Consider the following 8,798-nt stretch of genomic DNA (forward strand, 5'->3'; position numbering starts at 1 on the left):
ATTCATCCTCAAGTCTTGGTGAGTACCTTCACATTCAGGACCATATTTTCACAAAATATCACCAAGGCAACACTGATACATATATATATATATATATATATATATATATATATATGTATGTATATTATATAGCATATATCATGGACAGAGGTTGACTTAAAAATAACAAAGGCAGCTGGGTTCAAAAGTCTCAGGATAATAAAGCTCCTAATCCTGCTATGCACACTGGTGCCAGGACTGTGAAAATTTTTTTGTGTCTTTCGGCTTTTCCCAGTTAGGGGTCGCCACAGCAGAACTCCAGTCCGCTAATGATTGGTAGTGGATTTTTACGTACCGGGTTACCAGCCCTGACGCACAACCTTCAATGAAGGCATGCCCCGTTCATGTATGCCTCCACACAGAAGACGATCTAGCTGAGAATCGAACGGGACAACGTCTTGCTGTGAAGCGACAATGCTACAGCAGCACCACCACCACAGTATGATCGTGTAAAATTCTCAGGATACATAAGCATTCCTAAAATGGGGATAGACCAGGGTCAGGAGGAGTAAGGCCCACCTGTTGTAGAAGAAAGTAGTAGTCCATAAAAAAATACACAAAAACTGACAGGCCAAAAAAGAGATGTAAAGATGATAGAATAGACTATTGAGTATATGGAATAAATTATGTATTGTTACTATTATGCAAGAAGCTCAGAATTTCTGGATAGAAGTTATTTATTTCCAGTCTGATGACTGGGGAAGTCCACTGGGCCAAGCAGCATCCATTTTCCATGCAGGCCCAGGGAGAAAAGCTCCAAAGGCAGTTAACAGAATATAACACAAGTAAAGTATGGAATATACAGTATACAAAAGCATAAATATGCAATTTAAAATACAAATGCAAAATCAAGTAGTATATGTTAAAATAAAATAAATAAATAAAATAAATGTTAAAATAAAAAAGTCAAAAGTAATACAGATAATATAATTAAAAGTACAAGTCATAAAGTGTTTATACAAGTTTAGTCTTTGTTCTAACAATAATGTTAGTGAAGGGAGGTTTGAAAGACATGACAGTGTAATTTATGTGGGAATGGAGCAGGAACAGTCCCAGTTTGAGGTAAGATAAGAATGAAGTAGAGATTTGAAATTAGAATGGTTGTGAGTACAGCGGGGTGGGGGGGGGGTACATAGTTTAGCCAAGTAGTGTGATAGAAGTAATTGGTCAGGAGGGTGAAGGGGTTTATAGATTTTAAGGAAGTTTTAGTTTTCAGATCAAAGAGTATGACTGGGGAGGTAAGGGGTTAAGATAGATGAAATACAGGGGCAGCTGGAGGGTTGGAGTATGAGTTTATGAGCAGTAGTGAGTTTTATGAATTTCAGGTAATTAGGAAGCTTAAGCCAGTTTTGGGAGTGGAGATATTCAAAAAGATTAACAGAGAAATAGAGGAAAGAAACATACTTGTACAAGAAAAACTGTAAAAAACTTCAAATCTTACCTCTCAACCTCTTAGAGCAAGAACTTTGGATAAAGCCATAAATAAAAGTGTGACAATGGCTCAAAAATAGGGGCAATTTTTAAATGTTACTCTTACATACATAGAAAGTTGATAGAATAACAGGTTTTGCATTAGCATGAACTTTCTGAAGGGTATGAAGTCTGGAACTCAAATTTCTGTCATTATTTTCTAATTTCAATCTTTAATGATTTACCACTAATTTACCAGAAAACCACAATTTTATGAAAAAATGGACCAAAAATATTAGGCAAAAATCTGGACATTCTACAAAAATCTGTAGAGTTGAGAGGTATGCTTCAAATGCAAATTTGTGTTCATTAATACAATACAGCTATGAAAAACATTATGGGGCTATTTGGAAAAAGAAGCAACAGTGGAGTAGGAAAATAGAAAGAACAAAACCTACAGATTTCTGAAAGGAATAAAAAAGAAATATGGAGATGGGAAAGAAAAAGAGATATGATATGGTGCAATACTTATGCAAGGGAGAAAGCCAAACTAATCAATACAAAAATGCAGTTCCAAATATATCCGAAGAGAAATACAGGCAAAGACTCACAGATATGGAAAATTTCACAACACAAAAAATAAGATTACAAAGGGGGAATATAGAACAAAAGAGTAATAAACTAGAAGTTAAACAAATAGAAGTTGAAGTCATGGAATTGCTGTGAAATGAAGGATTTACTGTGGAAAGTCTAACTTGGGTTATGTCACAGCATGATGGAACAATACGCCCCCTTTCCACAGCATGATGGAACAATAAGTCCCCAGAGTAAGGAGAAACAGGTGGAGCAGGAAACATCTGAAGAAGAAATATAGAGATGGGAAAGAAAAGGAGATTTAATATTGTGCAATATTTATTCAAAAGAGAAAGCAAAACTAATCAATACAAAAAAGCTCACAAAAATATTTGAAGAGAAATACAGATAAATGCATCTAGATATAGAAATGTTACAGTACAAAAAATAAGAAAACAAAGGGGGAAGTAGAAAAGATAACTAGTAATGGAGAAGTTAAAGAAATAGAAACTGAAGTTATGGATTACTTGCAAAGTGAAAGATTTAGTATAGAAAATCTAACTCTGGTAACGTCAAGAGTATGATGGAACAATGCATCCTACAATTAAGGTGAAACAAGCTGCTGATTACATGTCACATGAATATACTCTGGAGCTTTCAGTAGGAAACCAGTACAAAAATTAATTTGGAGTTGCATGGCAAGGGAAGGAGCAGAATACAGTGGTAACTCTCACACAGTCAATGTTATGGAGTAGTAGGCCAGTGAGTTCTCGTATGAAGAGAAACAGATGACGCAATATGCAGCCAAAGAGAATATGTCACAGGAAATTGTTATGGAACTTTCTGTAGAATGCTCGCAGGAAACAGTGCCCTCAGTTTAGAAGAAAATGATCTAAGGGAAGAGTTGCTTGATTTAATAGAAATGACTACACCTATGAAGATTGATGAAAGAAATAGATTAAAGAAAGTTAGTAAGACCCAAAATGTTAGATGTCTGATAAAACAAAACATTATAATCAATACTTTTAACAGAAATTCATGTGATGTAACAGAAGTAAATAGGATATATTATTCTGCAGCTAAATTAATAACAGGTAAAGTCTTAATCACAAAAACACAGAGCGATAAGGGAAAGGAAGGGAAGAAATAAAATGTCATTATGGAAGTTGAATAGAGAAACCTGTTAAGCAATTAAATGAAGAATTGTCACTGTTAGAAGAATATGGAGTGGGGAACAGATCAACAAAAATACTTAGAAAGGTGGACATGATAAAAGAAATGCACAGTATCAGAACAGGATTTATCAAATGGTGTTGCAAATAGTAAGCTAAAGATATCAGCACAAGCAGGAAAAGTACTTCACTGATTGCCCAAAAGTTTTATAGAAAATTAAAAAAAAATAAATAAACAAAACAAAAGAAATAGAAATGCTACCAGAAAAAAATAGATACATTTTGGAGAAATAACTATGAAGACCCTGTGGAACATAACAAAGATGATAGATAGAAGTAAAAGAAACAGTAAGTTCAAATGTACATGATATGAAATGGGGGAAGGAATGACCAGAGGAACTTAAAAAAAGTAAGAAAAGCTCCTAAATGGAAAACTCCAGGCCCATATGAAGTACCTAACTTTTCGCTAAAAGTACTAACATCTTTACACAAAGATTTAGCCCTCAGTAAGAACCACATACATGCACATCCCAAACAGACTCCAACCTGGATAACAACAGGAGAAGTGGCACAGCTCTTTAAGAGTAAACCTGTAATCTATCCTAAAAACCATAGACCAATAACTTGCCTTCTGACGATATATAAAGCATATATTGGAATCGATGCTGACAGAGTTTATATTCATTTAGAAGAAAACTCAATCATGGCAATTGAACAAAATGGTAAAAAAAGAAACTCATATGGAACAAAGGAGCATTAGTTGTTAAAGCATAATGGAAAATTGTAAAAAAAGGGAAGAATCTAAGTATGGTATGGCCTGATTACAAAAAAGCATTTGACAGCATCTCACATTAATAGATAAAGGAGTGCTTACAGATGTATAAGCTATACCTTACATTGATCAGTTGTATTACAGTAGCTATGAAACAGTGGCAAATCACTTTGCAGCTAAACCATGATAAAGGACAATTTCTTATCCCGGGGATAAAAATTCAAAGGGAGATATTCAATTGTCACTGATGCTCTGTTGTCTTACCCTTAACGCATTAGGCTGTCTACTTAACAGATTAGGTCATGGTTACAATATGGGTCCAAGAAAACAACCAAGTGTAAAGACTTCTCATCTTTTTTGGTTGATTTAACCTGTGTAGTTCCATTAGATGAGCAGCTGAAATTGTAACTGCAAGGGATTAAAACTTTTTCAGATGATATAATAATGTCATTTGGTCTTGATAATGCAGGAAAGCAGCATCAAGAAAATATCAGTCTGGGACAGGAATGTGATAGAGGGAGTGCATAAATACTTTGGAACTGATGAAGCATAGACGATAAAACATGAACAATTACAAACAAAACTCTGTAAGGAATATTTTGGAAGACAAAAATTAATAATGAAAACATCCCTGACATCTAGGAACAAAGTCCAAGCTCTAAACCAATTTGTTCTTCCTGTTCTAGCTTACAGTTTTGGGGTGACTGACTGGCTTCAAAAGGTACTGGATCAGTTGAACAGGAAAACAAGAAAAATACTTCACTCTTATCAAATGATATACAAAATTCAGTGTTTACCAAAATTATATATTCCTCATTCTGAAGGAGGTATGGGGCCTCCTTGAAATTGATTACATGTATAGATCTGCAATTGTAGGACTGAATACATATCTGCTGACTTCACCAGATCCACACATAATGAATGTTTTAAAGCATGACGAGAACAAGTCTAAGATGATTTCCCTGCTTAGTTTAGCAGAAGCATATCGGTATCAAGAGGGAATTGAAATCAAACCAGAAGTAGCCAAAAATCAGGTAGCAAGTGAATGTGCCAAAAAAGCAAAAGAAATAATATAAGGAGAAGGATCAGATGAGAAAGCAAGACGTGGAAAAGCTATAAATATAGTGGCAAGTGTAGAAATCTCCTGGATCAACCCCCATATTGATCAGGATCTGACATAAGAATGTTTAAGGAGACCAAACCAAACCATCAAAGGTTAATATTGACAGCCCTGGACAGTGGACTACATACACATTGGTTTACAAAGTCCATTGAACATGTGGGAGGAACTGACAAATGCAGTTCTGTAAAAACAGTACTGAAAATAGTTACACATCTTGCCTGGTCTGTATGTTGAAAGACAATAATGTGGCAAGACTGCAATGGGGATTGTGTAAACACTACAATGTTAAAGTAACTGAGAAACACTGGAAACATGAGCCACAAAGCATTATAAAGAATGATGAAGTTTACATAATTTGGGATCACCTATTACAACAGTTCAAAAAATAGATGCGAGAAAATCAGATATAGTAGTCCATGAAAAGACAAAAGTAGCATTGATCATTGAAATTGCTAAACCCAGTGATTACAGTGTTTGATGTATAGAGAGATACAAAGTCATATAATGTCAGGATTGGCGGGCAGAAATGAGAGCAATGTGGAAGAAAGATACGCAGACATCCAAAAGTAGTGGGTGCAACGGGTCTCATAAAAAAAAAATTACATTCATATTTAGACATGCTACTGATGCACTTAACTATATGATTTACAGAAGGAGTTAATTCTGGGCACATTATGGGTACTGCAAAGAGCACTTTTGATTAACATCAAAGATCAAAGCAATGCTAATTTCATAAGCTTTAATCATACTTTGACTTAGGAATGGGGTCCATTTCTGCCATGGTACTAGCAACCCAAATAACTTGGAGAAATTAACTTGTGGCAGCTTTCCTTGTATGATGGTAATTTACTATTGCTGAAGCAGAGTAAATATTTTTCAGATATAAATAATAAACCACTGTATTTTGAAATGTTAACCAACTACATGCAGTCTTGATCTGCAGTTTTTATTTAGGGAAGCAAAAAAAAATGCAGTAAAAACATCCTTTGTGTTTATCGTCTACCTACAAGTCATTAAAATATTAAGCATATATATATATATATATATATATATATATATATATATATATATATCTAAGGTCATGTGTAGGTAAGTACCTTTTGTAGTGTTAGGCCCAATGAGACATTTTAAATTAAATTAATACTTTTCAAGGATTCAAAACTTTTGTTTAATATCTGTAGTTAGTGAAAGAAAAGTGGCCAGCAGTGATGTGTTTAAGATGAAAGAAACTAAGCATCTTACAAGCTATCACTACACGGTGTGAGCAGACACGCCTACAGCCAGCCAGCCATTTTATCTGCTGTTCAAACCCAAGATTAGGTCACAGCTATGACTTCTGACTACCTATTTCACTATACTCTTCTTGGATTGATCCATAGTCAGAAAGTAAATAGAAAGGGTTACACAGTGCATAACTGTTAAGTGAGCATGAGATCATTTAATACATAATCTGAAAGTAATTTAAGTGTCACAGAACACATTAACTGTAAATGAACTTTTGAATTTGCAATTAGAAATGTTCAAGAGCACTTAGCAGTAAGAGTGCATAGGGAAGTCGTTTCAGTTCTGCAGTAAGCAAAAATGGATGCTTAAACAAAAAGATACCTTAACGCATTATACCATAACATAGAAGAAATAAAAGGACAACATATTGTAAATTTGAAAGCTACAGCAAAGGGTGAGAAAGAACTATCAAACTTCTAAGGGAAGTTAACAGTCTTCAGTCATTTAACAGAATACATCAAATTAACTTCAAATATAGCTCTCAACTGTCACCGACTTTGTAGGGTATCCCTGATTTTGCCACATATTTTTGGTCTGTTCCTCACAAACATTTGTGGTTTTCTATCAAATTGTTGAGGATTACGACCACTAAATAAAACAGATTTGTGTTTCAGACATTGTATCCTTCAAAAATGCAAGCTAATGCAAAACATTATTCTAGCAACTTTATAAGTATTTAACAGTAATAGTTAAAATCTGTCTCCAACTTTGGTCCTTCATTCCCTATTATTTTTTTACCTTGTCCATGATTCTTGAGTTGTGAGTTTGAGTTATGCCTGCAAGATCCAGCAGCAGGAAATCACACAGAAGCTAAGTGTTTTTTCTCATGGAACAAATCACTGGAGTAGCAGACATTAATATACTCACAATGCTGTGAAGACAGTCTGCAGATATAGAGCAAACTAAGAAACAGAACAGATGTTGTCCAGTCAAGAGTGTTAAGGGTGGTGGTGGTGAAAAAGCTGCTATTTAGAATTCATTTTCAAGCTTCTTTTGGAGAAGGGGAACTTAAGAGATACTGATAGAGGGCAAATGTGGTTGGTCTGTATCTTTAGTACCAGGAAAGAATTAAGTATTTTAAAATGTCAACTGTCTTGCTTTGCTCGTTAGTGAAATCATGAAGTAGCACTTGAAAAGAAACATATTACATGTAGGCAGTAGAGTTTAACGAAGCAAGGGTTCTTTTGGATCAGAAAAGAGCATTAGTGATAGTGATTCTGCCCTAGCTAAACTTCCCTAGCTGATGGAGACAGCTCATCCCTACTTTTAACACTTTCCTTCTTACATGCCACCCAGCTATTAACATACAGATATTTACATTGGATATAAAAAATGTTCATTTATCAGTTTCAAAAACTGAAACTAGATAGTATTTTCTTCCTCTTTTGTTATGGTGTTTTTAAGTCCAGCAGATTCAGTACTAATTATTTCCTCAGTACCTTTGTGACCTGTTGAATTCTTAATCCTGGTAGATTTAAAAATACTATTTCTCTCTTCCTTCCAGCAGCCATCTGTTCATCACCTATGTTGCTTATGTGGAGTTACTGCATATTTTTGAGTGAGTGGTTGGTGGTGACACAGGGAGATCTCATGGTTTCTCAAATATGGGAGGTATATCAGACTGTGATGAAGCCATGTGTTTGGCAGGAAGATATACAGGGTCTTTATCCCAGTTATTGTTGGTGTTGTTCCCTTAGAATGTCACAGACCCTGCAACTTTGTCTTTGAATAGTGCTGGCTGCAAGTTGGCATCATCATTAGTAATAGATGCTGTGCTGATGTAAGTCTTCTGTTGTCTCGCTATGCTATTACATCCACCAGCAGAACCTATGAGTGCATGCCGAATGGGAAACCATAACAAGAACTCGTGCATATGCTACTGCTATGCCACTCTAGCTTGGATATTGGAAAACACTGGTAAACACTATGAAGGAATGTGTATCTTCTTGAACAGGACAATCCTCATTCAGCCCAGAGGTACCTATCAAGAGAAATAAGCATGTTGACAACAGTCATATTCTGCATTCTTCATGGATACATGTATATAATACAATTGCTACCATAGCCAGTATAAACCCTGACATCACTAATTGATACATGGTTTGTAGGTACCAGGCCTGTACCCATGTCCCAATCATCACCTTTCATAAGGTGTTGGTCCCCCACACTGCAGAATGACACTCAGAGCTCCTCCACCTCTTTCAGCCACATCAGTGCTGGTGGCAATGCAGGCTCTCCAGCTCTTTGATTTGCAAGAGAGATTTTATCTGTTATTCTCCTTCTTACTTGTTATAAAATCTAATTGTGTTTTCATAATAGGACATTCACATCCTGTACCTATCTTTACCATATCTGGTTCCTGGCCCACTGGTCTGAATCATATAGGTAACTGCCATTTTTTGCAGAGGACCTGCAGCAGGACATT

The 8,798-nt window shown here is 35.5% G+C and overlaps 1 protein-coding gene across 2 annotated transcripts in view; it reads right to left on the reverse strand.

Moving 5' to 3' along the window:
- Positions 1-8,350, reverse strand: part of LOC122816821 — a 475,172-nt gene extending 466,822 nt beyond the window's left edge. For both annotated transcript variants that reach the window (XM_044089863.1, XM_044089862.1), the window contains exon 1: positions 7,813-8,350. The gene's annotated coding sequence lies outside the window, so the exon portion shown is untranslated. The remainder of the gene's footprint in view (positions 1-7,812) is intronic.
- Positions 8,351-8,798: the final 448 nt, after the last annotated feature.

Source organism: Protopterus annectens, chromosome 12.part0 (genome assembly GCF_019279795.1).
Source record: "Protopterus annectens isolate FY-2018-M chromosome 12.part0, PAN1.0, whole genome shotgun sequence".
Classification (NCBI taxonomy): Eukaryota; Metazoa; Chordata; order Ceratodontiformes; family Protopteridae; genus Protopterus; species Protopterus annectens.